Source organism: Euprymna scolopes, chromosome 21, assembly GCF_053919585.1.
Source record: "Euprymna scolopes isolate OS-2025 chromosome 21, ASM5391958v1, whole genome shotgun sequence".
Taxonomy (NCBI): Eukaryota; Metazoa; Mollusca; class Cephalopoda; order Sepiida; family Sepiolidae; genus Euprymna; species Euprymna scolopes.
In genome coordinates, this window is record NC_136502.1 from 14,464,902 (window position 1) to 14,478,384 (window position 13,483).

The 13,483-nt window shown below is 30.8% G+C and overlaps 1 protein-coding gene across 1 annotated transcript in view; it reads left to right on the forward strand.

Annotated features, from left to right (window-relative positions):
* The first annotated feature begins 1,286 nt into the window (after positions 1-1,286).
* The window catches only part of LOC145242013 (uncharacterized), a 31,200-nt gene continuing 19,003 nt past the window's right edge, over positions 1,287-13,483 (forward strand). The window contains exon 1 of the mRNA XM_080104905.1: positions 1,287-1,553. The gene's annotated coding sequence lies outside the window, so the exon portion shown is untranslated. The remainder of the gene's footprint in view (positions 1,554-13,483) is intronic.

Genomic DNA, 13,483 nt, shown 5'->3' on the forward strand with positions numbered 1-13,483 from the left:
TTCCACAGGCGTGCAGTTCTAAGAAAGAAGCTTTGTTCATGAAATCTACGTTTTGATTTAGGCATAGATAAAGAGCGAGGAAAGTTTTTGACAGTTCGTTACTTTAACAGAGCTTCTTTCTTAGAACTGCACGACTGTGGATCTCTGTTCCTTTTTCCTGACTACAATATGGCGGTCTTCAAATCCAACGTGAACAAGTTTTTGATTAGCCATCCCCTTGAGTAATCCAATTTACCCAATTCCCACTACTAACGATTACTCCGACATTTTCCCATTGACTACTGTACACTCATTAACCCTTATCCTTGAGTGGCATCCGGGCCTTGATAAGTGGTGACTCCTTTGTAAAAAAATTTTAAAAAATAAAAATTAGAAGCATGGAATTGGTGCATTTCTGACACAGTCATACGAAAGGAGGAGGATGTCTGTCACAAATGGTTTATCAACTTTAAAAATGAAAAATAAAGAAACTTTGCACGGATACAATGCACAAGCGCAGAAGACAAGTGAAAACGAAGGCCGACAACGAAGAAGAAGAAGAAGAAGAAGAAGAAGAAGAAGAAGAAGAAGACGCGGCATACTCATTCAAGAGAACGTGTTTAATACTATTTTGCTGATTAGTTTTGTTTTTTAGTGAAACTCATGCTGAAAAATGTCATTAAAACAAAACATTTCTGGAGCAGCAAACTAGTTTCACACTTTTCTTTTTTCTCTTCTTTTTTTTTTTAACTTCCTGAATATTTTTTTACGTTTTCCCTAACAGATCTGGCCCATAGGCCGTACTATGAGACCCTGTTTTATAGTATACGTCTACCAACGTATCATCAGCCTCATCATTATCGTTTTCCTTATTTTATCCTTTAATCAACACATACCATGAGTGATATTTCTGACAGAGGGGGAAGAATTGCTGTTTTCTGGGTCGGAATCTATTCATCTAACGCTTATCGTTGCGTAGTTTTTCACTTTGAGGTAATACTTTTTTTCAACTCTTTACATCAAATAGTTTCATGTCGTGGCTGGAGTGATTTCTATTTTTTTAAAAAAAACGACAAAATTATCAGGCTTTTCCTTAAAACTTCTATAATGCCTTCTCTTCCCCAAAATCTGCGATCATCAGCGTGAGAAGCAAGACCAAATTCTTAGCACCAGACAATATGATGCATTTAGTTTGGTTCGACTGTGTGCGCGTGTGTGCAGATAATAATCAGCTTTCCCAACTCTCTCTCTCTCTCTCTCTCTCTCTCTCTCTCTCTCTCTCTCTCTCTCTCTCTCTCTCTCTCTCTCTAGCAGCAGGTTGCTTAGCATATTTACCGGGCGAATAGCCGTCTAACGATGTTTTTTAGCTTTATAGTTTTCAAACGTCGGCCTTTTTCGCTTTTACATATGAAATGAAATATGACGACAAACCAGGCTCATGTGAACAAAATAAAATAAAAGGTTCGTCTTGGAAGCCATGTTCCTTTTAATCGTCTCTTAACTGCGGCCGGTCTATCATTTCGCCATACAATATAAATAATATCGACGGCAGCAAAGCGCACGGGTACCATCAGGTACAGTACCTTCTTTTTTCTGCTGTTTAGACTTCTTCGCTTTTTGAACATAAAAGACAATCAAAACAAAACAAACGTGTACGCATACTGAACGGAAAAGAGGCATTATTTTTTCTGTTTTTTTTTTTTTTTCATTTCAACGCCAACACCATTTTTTTTTTTTTTTTTTTTTTTTTTTGTCATTTGCGCAATAGAGCTCGTTTACAATTTTCTGTAAGAAATTGCGTCGGGCGCAATTTAACTAAATTATTTTACGTTAAATGATTGTTACTTTCAGTTTTTCTTTATAATAATAATTGCGAGTAACCGTATTGCGTCGTATAAATAAATAAAGTGTAAAAGTGTATATATATATATATATATATATATATATATATATATATATATATATATATATATATATATATATATATATACTTATATACTTAAGTATATATATACATGCATATATATATACATATATATATATACATATATACTTATACAGTTATATATATACATATATACATATATACTTAAGTATATATATATATATATATATGCATATATACTTATATACTTAAGTATATATACATATATATATATTATATATATATACTTATATACTTATCTATATATATATATTATATATATACATATATACTTATATACTTAAGTATGTATGTATATATATTATATATATATACTTATATACTTAAGTATATATATATATATATATATATATATATATATATATATATATATATATATATATACTTAAGTAGGTAAATTAGTAAAAACCTGAAGAGAGTGCTCAATACTATTGCAGAGCAAATATATCTTTATTTTTTTATTACTGTTTTATCTGTTTAGTTACACATGTTCCGGTTATCAAATCGTCTCAACGATCCAATAACTTCATCAGACTTTACAGAAACAATTATTATGATTGGGATATATATATATATATATATATATATATATATATATATATATATATATATATATATATATATATATATAATTCTGCATGTTGCGAAACTAATTTTATTTTTATGTTTTCGCTACTCGTGTAGCTTTGTTTATGATTTGGATCTTTGATACAACAGGGCCGCGTCTTAATAAGGCATGTTTATCCTTTTATTTTAAGAACATAAATGAACCGTTAATACTTTTCCTTTTTCCTTAAAAACTGAAGTTATAATTAGAATTATACACCATTTTTAATAATTGACAGCAAAAAAAAGTTAAAAATCAAATAAATTAAAAGGTTTTAAAAACTCGTTTTCTAACTTCGAACGGTCACGGAGCAAAACACATGTCAGCCATAACAATAGATTAACACGACTTGTTTTCTAGCGTGAGCTGAGAGTTCTAAATTCGAAAATAATTTTGAAGTCTTTTAACAGTATTGATAAGAAAGTCATTTCTGGACTGATTTAAAGTTTTTGAAGTCATTTCTGGACTGAATTAAAGTTTTTTGAAAGTATACAAAGTATAAAGTTCGATACATAAGCCGGGTCGGCGTTATATGCAATTTCGTACGCGCCTCTGTCATATTAAAGAACCTAGTGCGTATTATTTGTATGTTATTATCGACCATTCTATTATAAAAAAAAAGGTGTAAACAAATTAAAATTATGAATGGCAGCTTATTACATTTCCTAGATGCGAAATCATTTTATTGTTTGCTTTTTTAATAAATCTATATCTATGTAAAGTTTTGTTTTTCGTCGCACTGACATTGATATTAAAAACCTTTTCCTATTTAAAAGTTAAAACGAACTTCTTAATATACTCAGTCATGGATATGCGATATACTAAATAAATAAAGGTTAAGTAATTTGCATATTTTTTTTGCAAAACGAATTTCATTAATTAATTGCTCATTTTTTTTATGGTTTCTTATTGGATGATTGGATTCATTTAACTATTACTCTCGGCTCTATTTATGAATATCTTTACATCGTGCATAATTGCGTAGCATTTAGGATAAAAATAATTCTAGTAAACGCATATGTATTTATAGTACCCTTGTCTCTTTGTGTGCGCAGGAAGTCTCTACCAAACTCCTCTCTGATATATAGAGGATTTGGATTTGTGGAACAATTTTGATTTTGGATTTAGCTGGTAAAAACAGCTGCTAGGAGGTCAAACTCGAAAAAATTGACCTTGGCAGGAGTAATACAAATAAAGCCGTTACACCAGCTGTTACTGTTGCGCATGCTCAAAATTAAATATTCATAGCTAAAGTCGCTAAATTTTTGCATTTTCGAGCCCATCTGCCGATAGCTCAAGCAGTAACGATGGTGGGACGATAAATAACGACTAAGGCTGAGCGTTAAATGTTTTGGTTTCGATTCTAGCGAATGACACCCAAGTCATATATATATACATATATATATATATATATATATATATATATATATATATATATATATATATATATATATATATATATATATATATATAACTTTGAACTCATTATAACATATTGAATCAATAGAAATCAATAGAAATTGGTTCTAATATAATAAATACAAAATCAGCATAAATAAAAATATATTTATGCAAATTTTACGATCGGGCAACGCCGGGCAGGTAGTCATTTTTTAATTGGTATGGAGAATCAGTCCAGGAAATTGACGAAACAGTTTACAATAGGCACGGCCAAAAAGTGAAAGAAAAACCAAGTTGTTTTTTTTTCTTTTTTCTTTTTTTTTTTAACGAATTAAAATCTATTAAAATCCATTATTTTTAAGCAACTTTTTTTTCAGAGAACTAAAAGCCTGAATTTTATCATATGAAAAGCAGAATAATATAAAACGTTTTCTACTATTTTTGATAGAATTTAAAATTTTAAATTTTGCAAAACTATACCATTCGCCACCATTTTTGTTTCGATTGATAAAACATTAAAATATTTTTAAAACGATTTTGAACCAATTAATGTTTTTCGTTTTTTTGTTTCGTCTAAATTAGATTTAGGATGATTTGCTATAAGAATATGCAAAAGTATTATAACATAAGTACCAACTTTTTATATTACTCTATAGTTTGCGTAGCGAAATTAAAAAAATAATTAATGATAGTTTAAAATTAAGTATGGGGGCCTGAAGGGGGCTAAATAAACTATATTTAGTCATGTATTCTTAATGTTTGATTTGACGATTAAGTGAAGGGTTTAATTCTTTTTTTATGAGCGATATATATATATATATATATATATATATATATATATATATATATATATATATATATATATATATATATATATATATATATATATATATATATATATATATATATATATACAAGTAAGAAAAGCATTTCATCCAAGGCATAAAAATTGTTAAACAAAATGTTTTTACTATAAGCTTTAAAAAGTAAAGGTACAAGATTCAATTTGAAATTTATTTATCTTCAAAATGCACTTTTATCAATTTTACAAAGTAAGATATAAAAATTTAATTTAAATTGAATCAAAAAATAATTCCAACTTTTTATATTACTCTATAGTTTGCGTAGCGAAATTAAAAAAATAATTTATGATAGTTTAAATTAAGTATGGGGGCCTGAAGGGGGCTAAATAAACTATATTTAGTCATGTATTCTTAATGTTTGATTTGACGATTAAGTGAAGGGTGTAATTCTTTTTTTTATGAGCGATATATATATATATATATATATATATATATATATATATATATATATATACATACAAGTAAGAAAAGCATTTCATCCAAGACATGAAATTTGTTAAACAAAATGTTTTTACTATAGGCTTTAAAAATAAATGTACAAGATTCAATTTGAAATTTATTTATTTTCAAAGTGCACTTTTATCAATTTTACAAAGTAAGGTATAAAAATTTAATTCAAATTGAATCAAAAAATTACCTTGGATTTATTTTATGTAATGTACATTATGTTACACTTTTTAAAAAAATCATTGAAATTTTAATATTTATACTAGCGGGGGGGGGGGTACCGGCGTTGCCCGGGTGTTTGGAGGTGTGTGTGCTCGGGCAGGGAGGGTGTTAATCAAAACATAAGAATAAGCGAAATAAATATTTTACAATATTAAATATTTTATATAAAATAAATGTTAAACCTCTAAAGAATCGAGAAAAAAAACACAAAAAAACTAACGTAAGGCAAACGAACGATGTTAAATGTAAAAATTGGAAAAACAAAAACAAAAAAAAAAGAAAACGCGTATGTGTTGAAAAAAAAAACCCAGAAAAACGAACGTTAAAACTTCTTTAAAAAAGCTGAAAAAAAAATATATATATATAAAACGTGAAAAATGGCTTACATAACGCTGTTTCAATATTAAACCTTTAAAAATCGAAAAAACAAGACTTCTCACACCGCGATTCGAACCCAAAACCTTTAGATAATGAGGACGCGCTCTAATGAACTGAGCTAAGACGACGTTGACAAAATTAGGTCGTTTCTTTTTATATTTAAACTAAATCATGTTCCGACGTCATTTGCGTATGCGTAGAAGTGAACTTGTCATGAGAGGACGGTTTTTGCTGACACCTCCCTGTAGAAAACTGATGATTATAGGGTGAAGGAATTAATGTTTTTGGCCAATTTTTTATATTTGTCGTGCGAAGGATCGAGCTTAAAAATGATACCAATCTCGGGAAAATTCGTGACCCGTGTCGAAAGTTTTTGCGACACATACATACATTCATACATACATAAATACATACACACATTTTCGTTTTTATATAAATACTAGCGGGGGGTACCCGGCGTTGCCTGGTTGTTTAGAGGTGTGTGTGCTCGGGCGGGGTGTTAATCAAAACATAAGAATAAGCGAAATAAATATTTAAGAAAAAAACACACAAAAAAAACTAACGTGAGGCAAACGAACGATGTTAAATGTAAAAATCGGAAAAACAAAAAAGAAAATGCGGAAAAGAAAACATAAAAACGAACGCTAAAACATCTTTAAAAAATCTGAAAAATAAAAACAAAAAAAACACGTAAAAAAATGGCTTAAATAACCCCCGGGGTCACCCGGTGTTGCCCGGTTGCTTTGGGGTGTGTGTGATCGGGCGGGGGTGGGGGTGTTAATGAAAACCTAAGAATAAGCGAAGTAAAAAAAAAAACAGAAAAACGAACATTAAAAAATCTGAAAACACGTGAAAAATGACATAAATAACCCTGCTTCAATATTAAAATTTAAAAAATCGAAAAAAAAGACATCTCACACCACGATTCGAATCCAAAACCTTTAGATAATGAGGACGCGCTCTAAGCAACTGACCTAAGACGACCTCCACGAAATTACATCGTTTTTTTAATCTTTAAACTAAATCAGGTTCCTACGTCATTTGCGCATTCGTAGAACCGAACTCGTCATGAGAGGACGGTTTTTGCTGACCGCCCCTCCCCCTGTAGAAAACTGCTGATTTCAGGGTGAAGAAATTAACGTTTTTGGCCAATTTTTCGATATTTGTCGGGCGAAGGTTGGAACTTTAAAATGATACCGATTTGGCAAACATCCGTGACCCGTGTCGAAAGTTTTTGCGAGACATACAAACACACATACATACATACAAACAAACACACATACATACACACATTTTCGCTTTTATGTATATAGATCATAGATCATTAATTGCTAAATGAAAGGTAATGTTTTTAAATTGCAACAAAATGTACATTACATAAAATAAATCCAAGGTAATTTTTTGATTCAATTTAAATTAAATTTTTATACCTTACTTTGTAAAATTTATAGAAGTGCACTTTGAAGATAAATAAATTTCAAATTGAATCGTGTACCTTTATTTTTAAAGCCTATAGTAAAAACATTTTGTTTAACAATTTTCATGCCTGGAATGAAATGCTTTTCTAACGTGTATCCTAACTTTTTAAGATTATATTTTAAAGCACTCCTTCTCTCTATTTCAGTTTGTATTTCTCCTCACACCACAACTCATTTTTGCAACACCCTCTTTGTATTATTACAGGTCTGAATATTCTCTCTGTTTCAGTTTGTATTTCTCCTCACACCACAACTCATTTTTGCAACCCCTCTCTGTATTATTGCAGGTCTGAATATTCTCTCTGTTTCAGTTTGTATTTCTCCTCACACCACAACATTTTTTTGCGACACCCTCTTTGTAATACATGTCTGAATAATGAAAAAATGTGATTTTTTAACAATAATTTTAAAATAACTTTTTAGATTAAATTTTTTAAACTTACTTCAGAATAGAAAATCTTTAAAATTTAATAAGGAACATATTTCATATAGGTTTTATTAAAAAATATTCAGTAGATGACGAGAAAAATAGAGATGAAAATTTCAAAAGGAATGTATAACTGGTTACGGTCAATAGTAGTCCTCGCCAGCGAAAGTCTTTGTTATTATTATTCTATTCTATTATTATTATTATTATTATTTAAAACATTTTGTTTCCTGCTCTTTCACGCAAGGACTAATATATATATATATATATATATATATATATATATATATATATATATATATATATATATATATATATATATATATAATAGGACAACAAGAGTATGAAATGAAGACACAAAACTATATATAGGTAGATATAGAATGGATCATTTATTGAATAATGAATTACAGGCAAAATTTGGGGGATAGAAGGGACTCTTTATGCCAGGCCATTTCGAAACCTAATGCTTCTTATCAGAAGAGTAGAGAATGTGCTAGGTAGCATGGGGAAGATGCGGCATCTAGTGTAAGGTTCATTAGGGACAAAAAAGATTAAGAGGAATTATAGAATGTTGGGGGAGGATTTATTGAATTCTAAATAAATAAGGAGAAGCTTATTATATATAATATGATATATAAGATTGTATATGCATCCCATTCTTTTACGCATCCCTAATAATTATTATTAACAATATTTTCATTACTATTAGTAGTAGTAGTGGTGGTGATGGTAGAGGTAGTGGTAGCAGTATTGTTACTCCTATCTTTATTATTATCATTATTATTACTGTCTTGTTTTTACCGCTATTACTATTACTATTATTATTATTATTATTTTTTTTTTTTTTTAATTATATTTTCACCCCAAACAAGGCACATTGCCACTTTGGTGTAGGGGGCTACTATCAGGGGAAACATCTACTGGGGCACTATGTAGGGATTAGGGCAGCGAGATGTTGGTTCACGTTGCACTTGAACTTATGCATGTCAGTACAGTTGGGGAAGCAGTGACCTGGAATGGAATTCCAAAGTCTAGCAGTTCTGGGGAAGAAACTACTGGAGTAGAACGATCTTTTACATCTAGGGATCTCTACAGTGTGGGGTGGGATTTTGCAGCTTGTCGGGTCTGTCGAGGGTGTTCACGTCATGGGGGCACAAGTGCTTGCAGTTCTTCAGAGCATTCACCATTATAATACTTGTAGAACAGGCAGAGGGATGCAACGTTTCGACGATGGGACAGAGGCTGAAGTTTTGATGCCAGTTTAGGGCCTATCAGATTTGCGACTCTCTTTTGAACCCTGTCAAGGAGAGAGAGACTAGTAGCCGATGCACCGGCCCAAATATGACAGCAATACTCCATACATGGGCGAATAGTGGCCTTATAGAGGTACAGGATACTTTCGGGTGTTAGAAGTTTTCTAGCACGGTAGAGAGAGCCCACCTTCCTCGCAGCGGCCCTGGCAATGCCCTCGATGTAATTGTTCCAGCTCATGTTTCCTGTGAACGTTAGGCCAAGGAGCTTGAAAGACGTACTCTCAGCTAAAGAGTTGTTGGCCATTGCTATAGGTGGTAGAGAAGGTTTCCTGTAATTATTGAATGAAACCAGTTTTGTCTTGGTGGCATTGAACGTTACCATCCATTTTTGTCCCCATTCCACTACTGATTTGAGGTCATCCTCTAGTGTTTCTGCCATTACTTTAGATATATGTTCATTTGTTTTCCTGTCGTGCCTGCTATAGAGTGTGGTGTCGTCAGCATATATACCCATCTCAGAGGCAATTTTTTCGGGGAGGTCATTTATGAATATCAGGAACAGCAGAGGACCAAGGATAGATCCCTGGGGCACTCCGGCATTTATATTATATTGTTTAGACGTACGACCGTCGAGGACAACCTGGATTTTTCTCTTATCTAAGAAGGATTTAATTATGTTAAGTATTCTACCAGTGATACCGTAAGATCTAATCTTCCTGAGGAGACCCTCATGCCATACCCTGTCAAAAGCCTTAGATATATCTAGAGCTACCGCTCTGCCCTCTCCCGCTTTGTCCAGTGAATGGTATATGCGTTCAGAGATTACAGTGAGGATGTCTGCCGTGGAACGGGCTTGTCTAAATCCATATTGATGGTCGGTCAGAAGTTTAGCATCTGTAAGGTGCTGGACTAGAGCATGGTTAATTAAGGTCTCAAATATTTTGGCAAAAAGTGGGAGGAGGCTAATAGGGCGATAATTTAATGGGTCAGTTCTTTCGCCAGAATTCTTGAATACTGGTACCACAGAAGCAGTTTTCCAGCAGCTCGGAAAGCAAGATTCATTAAGGCATTTGTTGTAGAGTTTGGAGAGAACTGGAGCTACTTCGGCTGAGCACTTTTTTAATAGCACAGCTTGGATGAGGTTGGGTCCACATGCTTTGGAAGTGTCAAGGTTTTTTATGATAGCATGCACCTGAGCAGGGGTGATTTCCAGATCGTCTAGCTTGGCGTCTGTCCGCATAGGAAAGTCAGGTAGGGGGTGGTTTAAAGGGTCCAGTGTACAGTTGGAGGCAAACCGACTGGCAAGGATGTTAGCCTTCTCGGTTGCTGAGCAAAGAACCTCGTGATTGTTGGTTAGTGGGGGAATCGTTGATTGCCCATTATTTACTACACTGTTGTAGATTTTCCAGAAGTCACGAGTTCCTAATTTTTGTGCTTCGATGCGTTTTTTGGTGGTTTCCGTAAATTCCCTCTTAGCTGTCGCTATTTCTTTCTTAACGTTACTTCTAGCTTCTATGTACTTTTGTCTGTTTGAACTGGACTTATGTCGGTTAAACCTTCGGAATGCATGCTGCCTTTGAGCAATGGCAGTTGCGCAAGTCGAAGTAAACCATTGGGGAGAGTGGGGCTTTCTATAGAATTTCCGCATGGGAACATGCGCTTCGATTGCAGTTTTGAACCATTCAGTGGTCTCAGTTGCACACTGTTCAGCAGGAAGAGAAAAAATATTTCCCCATGGGGCGTCTCTGATAAGATCTCTGATAGCTTCCCAGTCAGCCTTTTTATAATATCTCGTTGTTTTGAGCACTGGCTCTTCAGTTTTGGGTCTAGAGTTTAGGGCGATTTCAACCATTATTACCGCATGATCAGCGTTCCCAAGTGGGCTGTCGGATTTCGTTACACAATCATCAGGAATTGTGGTCAAAAACAGATCTAATAGTGATGCGTGTTGTTCTTCCTGATCAGGGAAGCGGGTTGGAAAAGTAACAATTTGCGATAGGGAGTGAGATACAGAGAAGCTATGAGTTGCGCTGCCTGCTGCATCTGTATAAGTAGAGAATCCAAGCCAGTTTTTGTGATGGACATTAAAGTCACCAAATACATGTACTTGGGCGCTAGTGTCGAAGGAGAGTGCTGTGTCTATGCTGTCAGATACTTTGTTTATTATGGTGCAGTCTTGGGTCGAAGGAGAGCGGTAGAGAAAGTAAAAGTAGCTAATGTTGTGTTGCATGATTAGTCTAAAGCACATAAAGGCTTGATCATCCGTTTCTAGGTTTGTCTCTCTAGTCAGGGGAAGGGTATTACGAATGTAAACTCCAAGTCCGTGCATATGTCTGTCAGAGTCCTTACGGCAGAGTGGGAGATATCCAGGCATGTTATTTTTATTATTATTATAATCATCATTATAATTGCTGTTATTATTATTATCCCCGTCATTGCTACCATAACCGCTACCATTATCTTCATTTTAATTGTTATTAACATTAACTTTGACTTTATTTTTACTACAACTATTGGTAATATTATTGTTAATGTTTATTTTTAATGTTTATTTTTAATGTTTATTTTTAATGTTTATCTTTAATTTTGTCTTTATCTTTATTTTTATCTTCAATTTTAATTCTATTCTATTTTTTTTCTTTATTATTACTACGATTATTATAATTTTCCTTACTATTATCTTTCGTACTGTTATAATTACCCTACTATTATTTGGTATATTTTTTTTTTAAGTAGTAATGGTTTCCTTACTCCTCCACTTTGCCATCTATATGTATACTTAACCTTTTGCATCAAGTTAAACGCACTCATAGTCATTGCCACCCTAATCTCCGACCGCCCCTTATAATCATACTCCCTATATCATAACAGACGAAACTTATAGATATATTGCCGCATATAACCTTTCAATTTTACAACCTTCCATGCCCTTCCCCTAAATTATAAGCGATTTTATAGCCACTTGCCGTTTAGGTGATACCAATCAAATTTACCACTCCATAGAAAATAGACACCCCACAAAACGTTAAAATAAATTACCACGCAGCAACAAAATCTGTATATGGATATATATATATATATATATATATATATGTATATATATACATATATATATATATACATATATATATGCATATATATACATATGCATATATATATATACATATGCATATATATACATATATATACATATATATACATATGTACATTATATACATATATATACATATATATACACACACATATATATGCATATATATACATATATCAACATATATACGTATATATATACATAGATATATATATACATATATATACATATAAATACATATATATAAATATATATACATACATATTTATATATACATATATATATATATGTACTTATATATACATATATTTATACATATATATATACATATATATATGCATACATATAGATATACATACATATATTTATACATATATATATACATACATATATACATACATATAGATATACATACATATATATACATACATATACATACATATATATACATACATAGATATACATACGTATATATATGCATATATATAATCATATATATACATATATATACATATATATATACATATATATGCATATATATATACATATATACATATATATACATATATAAACATATATATATACATATATATACATACATATATATGCATACATATATATACTTATATATACGTATATATATATACATACATATACATATATATGCATATATATACACATATACATATATATACATATATACATATATATATACATATATATATACATATATACACGTATATACATGTATATACATATATATATACATATATACATAAATAAATATACATATATATACATATATCTATACATATATATATGCATATATATACATATCCATACATATATACAGATATATACATATATACATATATATGTATATATACATACATATATACATATATATACATATATATACATATATATACATACATATATATACATATATATATACATACATATATATACATATATACATACATATATATACATATATATACATATATATACATATATATATACATATATATATACATATATGCATACATATATATACATATATACACATACATATATATACAAATATATATGCATATATATATAAATACATATATATATACATGTATATATACATATATATACACACACATATATATACATATATATAGATCTATATGTATACATATATATATACACACATATATATACATATATATAGACATATATATACATATATACACAGACACATATATATACATATATAGACATATATATAGATATATACATATACATATATATACATATATATAGACATATATATATATACATATATATATACATATACGTTTGGTTTGGTTTGGTTTGGTTGTTTTGTTTTACGGCATATCA